We start from the raw sequence: 14484 nt of genomic DNA on the forward strand, positions 1-14484 counted from the left end.
CGCAGACTGATGGGTTGGTAGAAAGTTTTAACCGAACCCTCAAGGCTATGATAAGGAAGGTGGTAAGTCAGGACGGGAATGATTGGGAAACCCTACTACCCTACCTTATGTTCGCTATCCGGGAGGTACCTCAGGCCTCAACTGGGTTTTCCCCCTTCGAGTTATTATACGGGCGTCACCCCCGTGGCATACTAGATATCGCCAAAGAGATCTGGGAAGAGGAACCCAATGAGGGGAGAAATATAATAGAACATGTAATACAGATGCAAGACCGGATAGCCCGGGTCACCCCTATTGTATGGGAACATTTGGAAAAGGCACAGGAGGCCCAGAGAACCCATTACAATCGCCAGGCAAAAGTCCGACAGTTCCAACCAGGGGATCGGGTGATGATGTTGGTACCCACAGCAGAAAGCAAGCTTCTGGCCCAATGGCAGGGGACCTATGAGGTGGTTGAACCCGTGGGGGAAGTAACCTACAAGGTGCGGCAGCCAGGACGCCGAAAACAAGAACAGAATTATCATATCAACCTTCTGAAACCCTGGCATGCACAAGAGGCATGCATAACTGTCCAAAAAGACCTAACCCAGGAAAACAAACCTTCCAAACAGGTGAGAGTGTCTCCCAATTTAACACCAGACCAGAAGCATGAGGTGTCTGAGATGATCTTCCGGAACCAAGATGTGTTCTCGACAAAATCAGGTCAAACAACCGAGACGTATCACCACATCGTCACGAACCCTGGGGCCAGAAAAACAATAAGGCCCTATCGGGTGCCAGCGGCCAAAAGGGAGGAAATAAAAGCAGAAGTAAAAAAAAAAATGCTGGAGTTGGGGATAATTGAAGAATCCCACAGTCAGTGGTCCAGCCCAATCGTGCTGGTGCCCAAACCTGATGGCACCACAAGGTTTTGCAACGACTTCCGGCAACTAAACGAAGTATCCCAGTTCGACACATACCCCATACCTCGCATAGATGAGCTAGTGGACCGTCTGGGTAATGCCTGGTACTTGACTACCCTAGACTTGACAAAGGGGTACTGGCAGATTCCCCTTGCGGAAGACGCAAAGGAAAAGACTGCGTTCTCTACACCAGAGGGTCTTTTTCAATATACTGTCTTCCCTTTTGGACTACATGGGGCCCCAGCTACTTTCCAGCACATCATGGGCAAGCTATTACGCCAGCATAATAGTTATGCTGCTGCCTACTTGGACGATGTGGTCATTCATACCCCAGACTGGGAAACCCACCTAGAGAAGGTGGAGGCAGTCCTTGATACCTTCAGGCAAGCTGGCCTTACAGCAAACCCCGCCAAGTGCGCTGTAGGGTTTACAGAGGCCGAATATCTTTGCTACATTGTGGGAAAAGGTCTGGTAAAACCCCAAGTGAACAAGTTGGAGGCCATCCAAAATTGGCCCCGACCACGTCGCAAGAAACAAGTCCGGGCATTCTAGGTGTAGTGGGGTATTACCGATGATTTATCCCCCACTTTGCCACGAGGGCAAGCCCCCTGACAGACCTAGTGAAAGCCTGTGGACCTGATCTGGTGAGATGGTCTGACGCAGCGGAGGAAGCATTCACAGACCTATGGACTACCCTCTGCAGTAACCCCGTACTGATAGCCCCTGATTTCACCAAGGAATTTATCCTGCAGACAGATGCATTGGAAGTAGGGTTGGGGGCCGTTCTATCACAGATGGTCGGGGAGGAAGAACACCCAATTCTCTACCTCCGTAGGAAACTCCTTCCGAGGGAACAAAAATATGCAGTGGTGGAGAGACAGTGCCTCACCGTAAAATGGGCCATGGAAGCATTGCGCTATTACTTGCTCGGGCGCAGGTTTTTCCTCATGACCAACCATGCCCCTCTTCAATGGATGCAGCGGAACAAGGAGAAGAACACAAGGGTGACCAGGTGATTCTTATCCCTCCAACCTTTCCAGTTCCGTGTGCAACACAGAGCAGGGAGCCGTCACGGTAATGCCGATGGCTTGTCACGTGTGCACTGTCTTGCATCTTAAGCTGCCCAACCCCTTGGTGTTGAGCAGGGGGGAGGGATATGTGACAGACCCAGGCCAGTGGGGTACAGGAGTCTGGTAGAGGGCAAATATACTGGTCACTGGATGAGTAGTTGCCTGTTCCCTGAGTGACCAGAGCAGGGGCTGCACTAGAGTAATCAGGAACCTGCTAGAACCAATTAAGGCAGCCAGGCTGATTAGAACACCTGCAGCCAATCAAGGCAGGCTAGTTAGGGCACCTGGGTTTAAAAAGGAGCTCACTCCAGTCAGGGAGGGGGGAGCCAGAGGAGAGGAAGTGCGTGTGAGGAGCTGGGAGCAAGAGGCGCAAGGAGCTGAGAGGGTGTGCTGCTGGAGGATTGAGGAGTACAAGCGTTATCAGACACCAGGAGGAAGGTCCTGTGGTGAGGATAAAGAAGGTGTTTGGAAGAGGCAATGGGGAAGTAGCCCAGGGAGTTGTAGCTGTCATGCAGCTGTTACAGGAGGCACTATAGACAGCTGCAATCCACAGGGCCCTGAGCTGGAACCTGGAGTAGAGGGTGGGCCCGGGTTCCCCCCAAACCTCCCAACTTCTGATCAGGCACAGACCCAGACTGTGGGGAAGATCACTGAGGTGAGCAAATCTGCCAAATAAGCACAGGACCCACCAAGGTAGAGGAGGAACTTTGTCACAATATATATATATACACACACACACACACACACAGAGAACATGAAACAATGGGTGTTACCATACACACTCTAACAAGAGTGATCAGTTAAGGTGAGCTATTACCAGCAGGAGAGAAAAAAAACTTTTTGTAGTGGTAATCAAAATGGTCCATTTGCAGTAGTTGACAAGGTGTGAGGAACAGTGGGGGGCGGGGCAGAGAATAAACATGGGGAAATAGTTTTATTTTGTGTAATGGCCCATCCACTCCCAGTCTTTATTCAAGCCTAATTTAATGGTGTCCATTTTGCAAATTAATTCCAATTCAGCAGTCTCTCGTTGGAGTCTGGTTTTGAAGTTTTTTTTGTTGAGCCGCGTGCCAAAGGTTGCCGATCCCTGCATTAGTGCATGGCCTCAATACGTTTTTCATGAGGAAGTGACAGTAGGGTTGCCAACTCTCCAGGATTGTCCGGGCGTCTCCAGGAATTAAATTAAAGATGTCATGTGGTGAAACCTCAAGAAATATGTCCACAACCAAAATGGGCAACCCCACATGACTGTCTTTATCGTGATAAGTAAAAATAACCATTCAGAAATGCTGGCCCAGCTTTGCAGGGGTCCTAGTGACTGGGAGGATGTGGCAGGAGTGAGCTAACTTCTTATCACAAACACACTTGAGACATTCCATCTAGCCTGGCATGACATGTAACTCTGGGCTGAATCAGGGCTGATGTTTCTGAGGGACACTCCAGCCAAGGCCAGCTTTTACTACAATCATATGTAGAGTCAGCTCGCCGGTTAGCCTGATCCCTTCCTCCAGCGCAGGAGTACCCCTAAATCCCAACTTCTAACATCTTTGAACCCTTCACATTTTAAAGCCACCCCCAACAACAGCCAGGTAATCATTAGAAATACCACAACAGGTCACCCTCAGTGCTTGAGGCAGTTAACAACAGTACAGTTGTATCCAGTAACTGTACCGTACACAAATGTAGCAATGAAGTCTCATTACCATTTGTACTAGTACAGAGAGGCCTGAACCAGGTTGGGGCACCATAGTGCTAGACACACTACTAACAAACAACAAACAGTCCATTCAGTCCTGACTTGCACTGCCTGAGACAAGAGAAACTGTCTCACAGAAATTGTCTCATTCAGAGACAGAATGTCAATGAGGTCCACCGGAGCTGGGTACCAGGGATCTCAGTTAAATGTCTCCTCCAGAGGAGCATCACTTTACAATGAAGTGATGGTTCCAGGGCAGCATCGCTCCTGCTGTAACTCCGTCACCCTGGGACGTCACACGAGTATTGCTGCTGACAAAATGAAGAGCCAGAGCTGGAGATGTTCAGCTTGGCTGCTCCCTGCCCCTGAGGGACAAGAAAAATGACACCAAATAAATATTCCCTCAAATTTCTCCCATCCTCCTCCTTTCCATTCCTATAGCAGTGGGGGCAGGCTGGAGAAACCCCGTGGAAGCCTGCATCTCAGGGGAGAGAGGTATGCACATGGGTCTGTTGGTTAGAGATTCCAGTACAGCCCAGATTCTGCACCAGGCTTGGTCCTCATGAAATACCAGCACTGTGGTTCCCAAGACACTTGCAAGCAACCAGAGACTTAAAAAATGGTGCGGGGACAGAGGATTACATGGAAATTACAGAAGTGTCTTGATGGCCACGTACTTCACCCTCTGCATTCAGTCTGATGAACTGCTTCAGTCCATGATGTTTGTGGACCACCGCCTCTGCTGTGGGGAAGCCGAGGGAAGGAATGAATCATAGACCAGTTCTTTGGACCAGTTCCAGCAAGCACAGTTCCGCACTCCCGGGGTATCAGCAAGGTCAAATGAGTCTGGGCTTTGTGTGAAGAAATCAGGTTGACTTATTTACAGCTGCTGTGATGAGTGTGACAATCACTGACCTGAAAGCACAAATAAGAAAACTCAGTGCCAAGAAATACAGATTGCCTTGTGAAGCATCAGTATTATTATCTATACTGAAGCTCCCAGCATATGCTCACAGTTCACATTAATATTTGTTTTAATGCAGTTGCACGTAAGGATGAATTAGCTCCTCATCCGGATCTGTCTTTCCATTATATGCAGGGTCCAATAAGAGCCAATAGTAGGAAGCTGAAGCTAGACAAATTCAGACTAGAAATAATGCTGGTATATTTTCCAGGAAGGGTAATTAACCACTGGAACAAATCACTAAGGGACGTAATGGGTTCTCCGTCATGTGAAGTTTTTAAATCGACATCCAATGTCCTGCTAGAAGATAGGCTCTAGCTCATCCAGATGGGATGGGCTAGGTGCAGGAATTATTTGGTGACATTTTCTAGCCTGTGTTATCTAGGAGGTGAGCCTTGATGATCAGAAAGGTCCCTTAGAATCTATGACTGTCCATCTGGCCTGGGGATGCTGTGTTCCTAATCAACAGCTGGCAACTGTGGTTGAAGCATAGCTCCTTGACCTAATCAAAGATTTTATTTAAACCCAAAATAAGAGCACTTGCAATCACCCCTTGGATGGAGACAGGCACAATGATGAGAGGCTCCAGAGAAACCCACTTCCAGCACTCCTTGGCATCACAACCCAGAGACCAAAGCTGGAGGAGTTAAAGATGGGGGAGTCATGAGAGCTCAGGTTATGCCCAAATAGAAGACAACATGGCTCATGGGCTCTGAATGGCCTGCAGGGCACCATCAAATAGCAACTATTGCTGCAGCCAACTGACGGCTCAGTGAGCTCACACAGCATGCAGGCTGGGCCTGGGAAATTATCCCTTTAAAGCAGCACAGCCAATTGTTTGCTCCCCTCCTGTGGATCTGGGAAGCTCCAGGAGGCATTGTCTGTGTGTGATGAAAAAAGCCTCCTTGAATCCCCTGTAGGGTGGGGTGGCTCTGTACTCTGCCCCAGCATATGGGCTGGGTCTTAAAGGCACAATTGACACCTCTAGAATCCAAGGAAGGTTGAATGTTGTATGGTCCTTTGGGGAGACAGAGAGATTCATTCCGTGTGCATTGACCAATCCCTTTCCTTCTCCTCCCCTCGCAGAGCCTGCCTGAGGGAACTGGAGTTAGGCAGGACTGTTTACATTTGGCAGAGCTGGCATAAGCCAGCATCACTGAAGCTTGGTAAGGACAATTAGGGTGACCAGACCTCCTGATAAAATCAGGACCATCCTGATAAAATCAGGACCGTCCTGATATCTAGGCATTTGTCCTGCGTCTCAATCGATGTCCTGGACAATGGAGGAGGAAATTTCCATAAACACAAATCACATCCAGGAGCCCAATGCTCCAGAGGGACATAGACACCAACCTGCCCTTTGTGCCTATGGAAATCTCCCCCAACAAGCCTAGGAACAACATTACCAGGGGGACTCAGACCCGGTGTTCACAGCCCGATCATGTGCACTGCCTTTGTTTTGAGGAAATCTCAAACTCTCCTCCTGGTTGGGGTAGACTAGGCCCCAAATGCCATCAAAAAGATGATACCCGCATCTCCCCCCCTTCCCAAACATAGACACTTGTGCTTCAATCACCACTGAGAAGAAAAATTCCATGACTCAAGCTCAGCGGCATGTTATCCTTGCACATGCACTTAATTAAAGCTAGGTATCATTTCCTCAAAGTTTGTTCCTGTTGTTTGACCCCTGACCCCCCTTTTCTTTCCTTTCCAAGGACGGCTCTCAGTCTGGGTCGCAACAGTGAGAAACACCAAGCCCCTTCTGGGAATAGCATCTTGAAAGTGTCTGTCTGTCTGTTTTATCTTTCCGATTACATTGTTTTGAAAGTGTCTCTTGACTGGAAACACTAAGTGGTGTCTCCACAGCCAGATGGGAACGGACACAGGTCATCTTATTCCTCTGCATGCCTCTCCTCTCTGTTCCTTCAGAGAACTGTTACTAAGGAAGGTAAATACACGCCTCTCAGCCAGCTCATCAAGGCTGGGGTGGGGTTCTTCTGTCCAGCGTCTGAGTTAGGACAGTGCCCGTGGCCTATTCCTCCACCACACAGAGGCTTTGATAAGAGCTTCGGCAACTGGCTGTTAGGAATGCTTATAAATAACTTGATACATACACAATGAAGCTGTCAAGCAAACAATGGTCATTAAATTTAGATAGAATAGACTCAAAGGCACCACTGACATTCCTCCTTCTGGAGACAGCTCTCCACAGCCATCAGGGAAAACACAGGATAGCCATAGGTTATATTTGCTATGAAGCTAGGCAGGGATAGATGTTATGCGTCTCTAAGGGGCTTCCTGAATGATGACTGCCTCAAAACTATGGATGCAGGCAAGATCTCTGTGCTCATACTACCTGGCCTCTGCTAGACAGGATAGGTCAAAAGGTTTGAGCTGGCTACTGTCCTGCCGAGAGCTGACCTTTAGTACATTTGTGGGGACATCATAGTAACAGCATTGGTTGCATCTGTGAAAAATGCTAACTTGCTCACAGGATGTGGCTGGAGTAGATGGAGTCCAGCTTAGTTCTGTGCTAACAGATCCTTTCCAGCAGACCTGAGAATGATAGTACGTAATGGATCCTCTTCCATGAAGGCCCTCACTCGTGCGGTTTCCCAGGGATCCATTTTCTACCCCCTTCTTTTCAACCCTTCTGCTCCCAACAACATGATGATGGCATGCGGTTGTATATCATTTTTCACAGATGCAACCAATGCTGTTACTATGATGTCCCCACAAATGTACTAAAGGTCAGCTCTCGGCAGGACAGTAGCCAGCTCAAACTCAGCTCAGGCAAGATCCAAGAGATGCTGAGCAGGAGAGGGGAAACGCTTTAAAGAACTAGCCAGGAGACTGTCCCCATCCCCTTCCACTGAAAGTATCAGTTGTCCTTTCATTGTCAAAATACTGTGAACACTTAGGAGTCCTGACTGTCTCCTCATTAAGCCTAGAACTAGATGATTAGGTAGCAACAGTGACAAAATGCACTTTCTGCCACTTTCAGCTCAGTAGGAAACTCTCCCCCTTCCTCCTGGCAAGGACCTGGTCATGGTGGCTCATGCATTTGTTTCCTCCAGGCTGAATTACTGTAACTCACCTCACCTGATGCTGAATGTGAAAACAAAGCACAGGTTCCAGCTGGTGCAGGACATGGCTGCCCACCTCCTTTGCAATCGAGGCTGCCATAGGCACATCAAGACCATGCTCAAGTCCCTTTACTGGCTCCCAGTCAGCTTCCAATGCCAGGTTAAGATCTTGTTCCCAATTTTCAGAGCCATGAATGGATCAGGTCCTATCTCCCCAAGACGGCTGCATTTCTTGGAAAGAATGTGGATCAGAGAGGCCAGGAAGAAGCACTGGGGGGCTATAGAAAAGTCAATCTCGATGGACAGTGTCCAGCTATGGGGAAACCTTCCAGAAGAAATGTGACTAATCCAGTCTGAGCCCCTTCTAGATCTCACTGTATGACCTTCTTTGGTCAAGCTTTAAAAGCATAAGCAGGACGATGCAGTGCATTTAGAGCAGCAACTGCCCCTCCAGGAAGGGAAAAGAACCAAAGACTCCATCAAGTTCACTAAGGCCCCTATTAGGCCTTTCCATTAACTACGGAGCTGAGCTATGGTAATGGGTGCAGGCCAGAATCCTAAAATGGAGAGATATAAACAGGAAAGGACTTCATAATTTCCCTTTATATTACATTTTGAGCTAGAAGGGGAAATGATGTCGTCTTGCCACAGACAAACAACTCTTGGAACAAGTGACTTAGGGCAATCTTAGCTCGAAATGGAAAGGGAGTGCAGGTACAATAAATAAAAGCTGGCACAGCTCAAATACAATTAACAAAATAAGCTGTAATGATAAGTTAGGGAAAGTCAAGGAATGAGGCGATCATGTTCCCCAGAAGGAGCACCATTGGCTGCCACTTCCTGGAAACGCAATCTAAATTGTTACAGAGACTCATTAACAACCGCAGCAAGGCTGCGGTCTGTGAAATTGCTGCCATGCAAACAGTGCCATGGGGAAGGAAACTTAGGCCATAAAGCTTGGTGTGAGCCCCGGAAGTACAGATTCTTGGCAGGGCGGCTCTAGACATTTCGCCACCCCAAGCACGGCGGCATGCCGCGGGGGGCGCTGAAGCCGCGGAACCAGCGGACCCTCTGCAGGCACACCTGTGGGAGGTCCACCGGAGCCGCGGGACCAGCGGACCCTCCGCAGGCATGCCGCCAAAGGCAGCCTGCCTGCCGCCTTCCCGGCGACCGGCAGAGCGCCCCCACGGCATGCCGCCCAAAGCACGCGCTTGGCGTGCTGGGGCCTGGAGCCGCCCCTGATTCTTGGGCAGATGGTTATGTGACCAAAACTGGCACTGGAATGAGAAACATGGAGTTCTCTCCACAGAAGGTCATTCTTAGGAACAACAGACAATACAGAAATGGCAAACACAAGAGCATGTAACACTGGGGGCTCTTGCAGGGAAATATACTCTGGGAAGAGCTTATAACTCTGAGTGCGCCCTCCACTGGCTATGGAACACCCCCCCCCCCCCAGCCACTGAAGCTGCGCATAGGAGTTGTACAGGGGTTGCCTGGCAGAGAACCAGCAGCCCCTTTAAGGTCGGTGGCTCAGGGGCTCTCACTCATTGTGCGGGCTGAGCTCAGGTGAAACCTCCAGGTGCTGCTGCTGCCATACAGATAATTCTCAATCACCACAATGAGCTGCAGGCCAGGTGTGTGCCTGGGCCCTGCACAGGGGTGTGTGAACAGCCGCAATGGGAGTGTGTGGAGGTGGGGAAGAAGGGGCCGCAGATCTGCATGGGGGCAGGGCCTCTGAACTATCTAACAGAGGAAACTTGAGGCAATTTTTTCCACTTAGCAGATTTTGAGACATTTCCAGAGAGGTTGGTGTTGCATCAAACCTTGCTGTATGTTACTTACCTTTGCCTCCTTCCTTCCCCTCGCCCCCTGGAGAGATTGAAGGAGGTGGCTTGTCACTCCTGCCTGGAAGCCCTCCCTGTCTCTCATCAGGCATGGGTGCTGCTCCACCAGTTCCTCAGCCGGAACTCTTCCGTGGGTGCTCCTCCACCAGTTCTTCAGCAGTGGCTCCTACTGCTCCCATTTCAGGTGTGTTGTGAGTGCTCCCCCCACACGGAGAGAAGGGCAAGCTCTCTGTACTCTCAGTTAAAGAGCACAAGTTGTGCTCCCCCTCCCCCCCCCGCTAATGCATGCTGCCTGGTATCTCTATGTCCACTCCCCCAGCACACACGCTCCCATGTGCTTTCCCTCTGTGCCAAATGATAAGGAACCACCTAATGCATGAGTCACATCAACCCCCCTGGCTCCCGGAGGGCCCACACCCCTTGGAAATGGCTCCTGCTGGCTGAAGCCGACCTTCCTGCTATTGGCCACGGCATCCCCGAATTCTGCAGGGGAACTTGATGTTTGCAGTCCCTGGACAGTGGTGGCAGCACACAAAACAATGGAGTTGGGCATGAAATAAAATTACAAAAGTGCTCCGGAATTTGCTTTTCAGGCTAACATTCCTCCATGTGGGAAATATCCCCTCCTCCAGATGGGCAGGGTTTACTGCGCCGCAGGCCTCAGCCAGGAAGCAGAAGACATCAGTCTTGTGGGGCCTGGCCAAGAGTATACATGGGAGTACTAGACCAAAGAACATGTTGTTTCCAGCTGGGGACACAGTCCTTCCACCACATGTGCAGGCTTCCCTCCCCGAGGACGTGTCCCAGGGAAACCCAGCATCACCTAGTAATAGGAGCAGGTAGTGTTGGTTGGTCGGCTGCTCAACAGGAATTAAGCCCTTGGGTTCTAGCTTCAGAGTACAGGCCTGTGCTGCTTGAGCTGACAGATCAAACCCACTGGCTGGGAGCAGCAGCTGGCATCTGTCCCTGGGGGATCAGCAACAGAGGCCTACATGGCCACTCTCACTGGTGCACTTTCAATTCACTGAGCCAATAAGGTGGCCAGTTAAGGCCTAGAAGAAAAGCAGCCAGCCTTGAATGGCCTTGTTTGAATGAACAAAGGGTAAGAAAGTGAAAACAGAGAACTGGAAGCAAGACTGGATAAACAACTCTGCTGCAAATAGACTAAAAACTAAGCCGTCCCTGCCTGAACCCCACTGGATAGCCCCCCTTATGCAGACGGTAACTTCCACCTCTCTGGGAGGAGCGCACTGCCCTGTGGCTACGGTCTGCTTCCCAGGGCCCACAGTGCAGGGCAGGACCCTGCACACCCCCAATTGCAGGAACAGCAAAGGCAGCTTACAGTCATCTTCTCCCCCACCACTTCCCATGCCCCAGGCGCAGGAGGAGAGCAGCTGAGAATCAGGCCCCTGGTTTGAGATTTTGAGACATCCCCTTCTGCCTGCAGGAAAGAAGGAGTCGCTATTTCTCAGGGGCTGGTGGAGTCCCACCCTGCTGAGTCTCTGGGTGCCTCCAGATGGTACGACTCCAAGCCCGGGTTTGGTTTGATTTGATTTATTCAATTAATATTTATACAGGATAAGGTCCACTGAGCTGCAACATCTCATTCACAGGGACATCCTGTTATCAAACAGGCAGGGTTAAATCAACACTGCAGAGCCGTAGGACAATACCCAGGCAGACACAAAACGCAGCCCTGCCAACATCAAACTCGCCAGGGAACACAACCAAGCACCGCGCGCCCAGGAGGGGTTTAGCGCAACTGGCTTATTTCAAGCTCATCTGACGGTGACACTGAGCAGAGAACACACGCCATGTCCAGCATTATCAGCACTCTGTCATTCACAAGAGCACTGTTTTGTAGTGACCCCAGGTCGTTCGAACTAGACCCAGAAAACAGGCTGCAGTGAATAGCCCTGCGTTGACAGGGACATAACATCTGAGGCCTTCCAATCCTTTCCCCATCGTTAGAATCAATGATCCTGAACATCTCAGAAATTCTCCGTGCCATCCTATGTTACCCTCTGCAATTTCCCAGTCTCCTGCCAGGGTTGACCAAGGTCCAGAGGGCTGTGCTGCGTGTTTTTCTGTCTTCCATAGCAAAGGATTTCCCTGTCCTAGAGGGGGCAGGGATTCTGGAATTCTGGCCTGGTTACAACAAAGTGCATGGACTGCAACCAGGTGTTTCCATAGACCGGACAAAGGGGACTAACCTGGGGTTTGCAGCCTTTTTTGGAGGTCTGAGAGGCTGCAAGAGAAAGAGGTTAAGAATTTTTCTGCTTGGTTTTTTACATTAGAAAGGTGGGTCTTGCCAGCCCACCAGACAGCTGGGGAACTGGTAGGAATAAGATCCTACAAGGACCAAGGAAGTGAAACCTGGTGTAGAGTCTCCTCTAGCTTCCATCACAAGCAGTGCAAAGACTCCCCTCTCTGTGAACCTGGCTCGAATGGAGGAGGGGTGTATTCTGGGGGTGGGCCTGTTTGGCATTTCCTAACACTGACTTAAAATGAACACTTGGGAGAAAAGCACTCTTTGGTAAGGCTTCAGCACTGCTGCCTTACGCTGAAGTCAACTTCAGGAACAGGAAAGAAGTGACTGAAAACAAATAATATGACTGGCTAAAAGCCAGGCTGGGGCTCTGGGGCTGCTCAAGTGATGCGTGAGCACATTGAATTTACCTCCAGCAGCACATTGTGCTAGAACTGAATGGAAAATTACTGAAAATGAAAAAAAGGAGGCAGAGTGGAAGGCAACTAATCTGGATCATAGAGCAACAGGGAGAGGAGGAAATACAAGGTTACTGAGCCCTGAATGGTGCAAACTTGGAAAGCGAATGTGCAAGCACAGCTGTGCTCTAGAGAAAACTGTTCTTACAGTCAGCTTGTTAAGATGTGCGTGGCAGAGCAGGTGCTCTCTTCTAAATAGTCAGCAGTGGCGATAGCTGCCAGCATGCAGCAACCTCTGCAGAGTGCCCACGTTTCAAAAAGTTATCCAGCGTAGATTCAGAGACTTGGAAACCAGCCAGGACTCCTAAGCCACTCCCGTGCTGTTAGAGATCAGGGTGAGACTTATGTGGGGGACAAATTGTCCCACATCTGCTACTGCAGGGGTCTTACACCTTCCTCTGAAGGATCTGATGATGGCCCCTGTCGGAGGTTGGATATTGGGCTAGACAGGCCTTGGGGCTGATCCAGGCTGGCCAGTCCCATGTTCCATTCTGACCATCTAGTCCAACCCTCTGCATCACAAAGGCCAGAGGGATTCACCCAGCAAGACAGACTCAAAGACGGGTTGAGCCAGAGCAGGTTTTCAGAAAGCTGTCCAAATCTGAAGGGAAGGACGCCAGGGAGGGAGAGCATCCCACATCCCCTGTAAACTGATCAATTACTCTCCCTGCCAAAAAATGGCATTTCATTTCCAGGTTGAACTTTGCTGATTTCAACAGGTAGCCACTGGCTCTTGGAACTGTTCTGCCTGCTAGAGTAAAGAGCCCTCGAGCATCAGAGCTTTCCTTCCTGTGTTGGCACCTATAGGCCACTCTCAAGTTGCCTCTTAACTATTAGCTAAATAGATGGAAGCCTCTAAACTCCATAGCAACAATATGTCAGGGTTAATCTTTCACCTAGTGGTGAAAGCGTGAACCAGGCCTAGTGGTTAGAGCAGGAGTTGGTAGCTAGGAATAGGAGCCCAGGATCAGAGTTGGAGTCAGAGGCCATATGCCAGCACCAAAGTCAGGAATTGGAGCCCAGAGTCAGACCCAGCTTACCTGGCAAGAGGCAAGGCTGTGTCCGAGGCAGGCACAGGGCTGGGAACAAGCAGGCACAGGAGCTATCACTGCTGTGGGGAAATGTTTTGAGCCGGTCTGCTGACTCTTCCCATGGATCAGGTGGTGGAGCCAATCAGGCAGCCCACTATAGGCTGCTTTGCTTGTTGGGTAGCCAAGAGACTGGCTCTGCTGCAGGCCCTGATTCCTGACATTCATTCATGCAATAACTAAATTGATCCTCTGGTTCCCTGACCAGCATGCAACTCCCTGCCTTGCTTCTTTCTCTGTTCCAAGCCCCATGCCCCCGGGTCATTCGCAGCTGTGAAATGTGGCTTGTGCTGTTCTAGAGGCCCGGCAGAGGCATCACACTGACACTGCGAAGTAAGAGTATGGAACAATCCCAACGTTTCTCGGTTCTGTTATTTTGAAATAACTTGTTTCACCCACCTCTGCCAAAGGTTAAAAAGTCATTGCGTTCCCCTGGGCAGCCCAGTGATTTTCTATATGGGATGGAAACAGCATGATGTGACTGGGGCATTTTTCCTGTTTTGTTTTCAAACAATTTCAGCTACGCAGAGCAATACACAATGCTTTTCAGGCATCACCATGAACAATGTTATTAAAGTGAGTAACCTCTGAGGGTGGAGGAACAAATGTGCCTTTTCCAAGGGCAATTAATTATTTATTTTACATCAGTGCCTAGAGGCTCTCACCAAGATCTGGCTCCGCTATGCACGGGGCTCTTCAGACACAGAGCAAGGGATGGTCCCTGCCCCAACCAGTGTACAATCTAAAGAGATAGGGTGGGAAAGGACCCAGATGCTCGGCAAGGTGAAGCAATTCACCCAAGGTCACACAGCAGATCAGTGACAACGCTGCGGAAAGTACCCAGCTCTCCTGACTCCCAGGCCAGAGACAGATGCACAGGACCATCCTCCCCAAAGAGCAGGGCTGTTTGCTAAACATTCTTTTCCCTGTCCGGGGTAAACCCCACTGATGGCTGGTTCCTGTATTCTAAGAGGCAGTGTCCACATGGAGAACACCACCTTCTTGTCTGCTCTCCGGGAGCTGCTGTGTACTTTCTCCCTCACCTCCCATTACACGGGGCAAAAACTCCCCTTCAAAAGCTAGGCAGCCGCCATTCCTTCTCCT

General features: G+C 50.0%; 1 long non-coding RNA gene across 1 annotated transcript; it reads right to left on the minus strand.

Moving 5' to 3' along the window:
* Positions 1-2939: 2939 nt before the first annotated feature.
* Positions 2940-9789, minus strand: LOC123377681. Its single transcript, XR_006582273.1, has 3 exons — positions 9564-9789; positions 4346-4583; positions 2940-4033 (listed from the first exon to the last, which is right to left on the minus strand). It is a non-coding gene; the product is annotated as an uncharacterized LOC123377681 (long non-coding RNA).
* Between the last annotated feature and the right edge of the window lie 4695 nt (positions 9790-14484).

This window comes from Mauremys mutica, chromosome 9 (assembly GCF_020497125.1).
Source record: "Mauremys mutica isolate MM-2020 ecotype Southern chromosome 9, ASM2049712v1, whole genome shotgun sequence".
NCBI classification, from domain to species: domain Eukaryota; kingdom Metazoa; phylum Chordata; order Testudines; family Geoemydidae; genus Mauremys; species Mauremys mutica.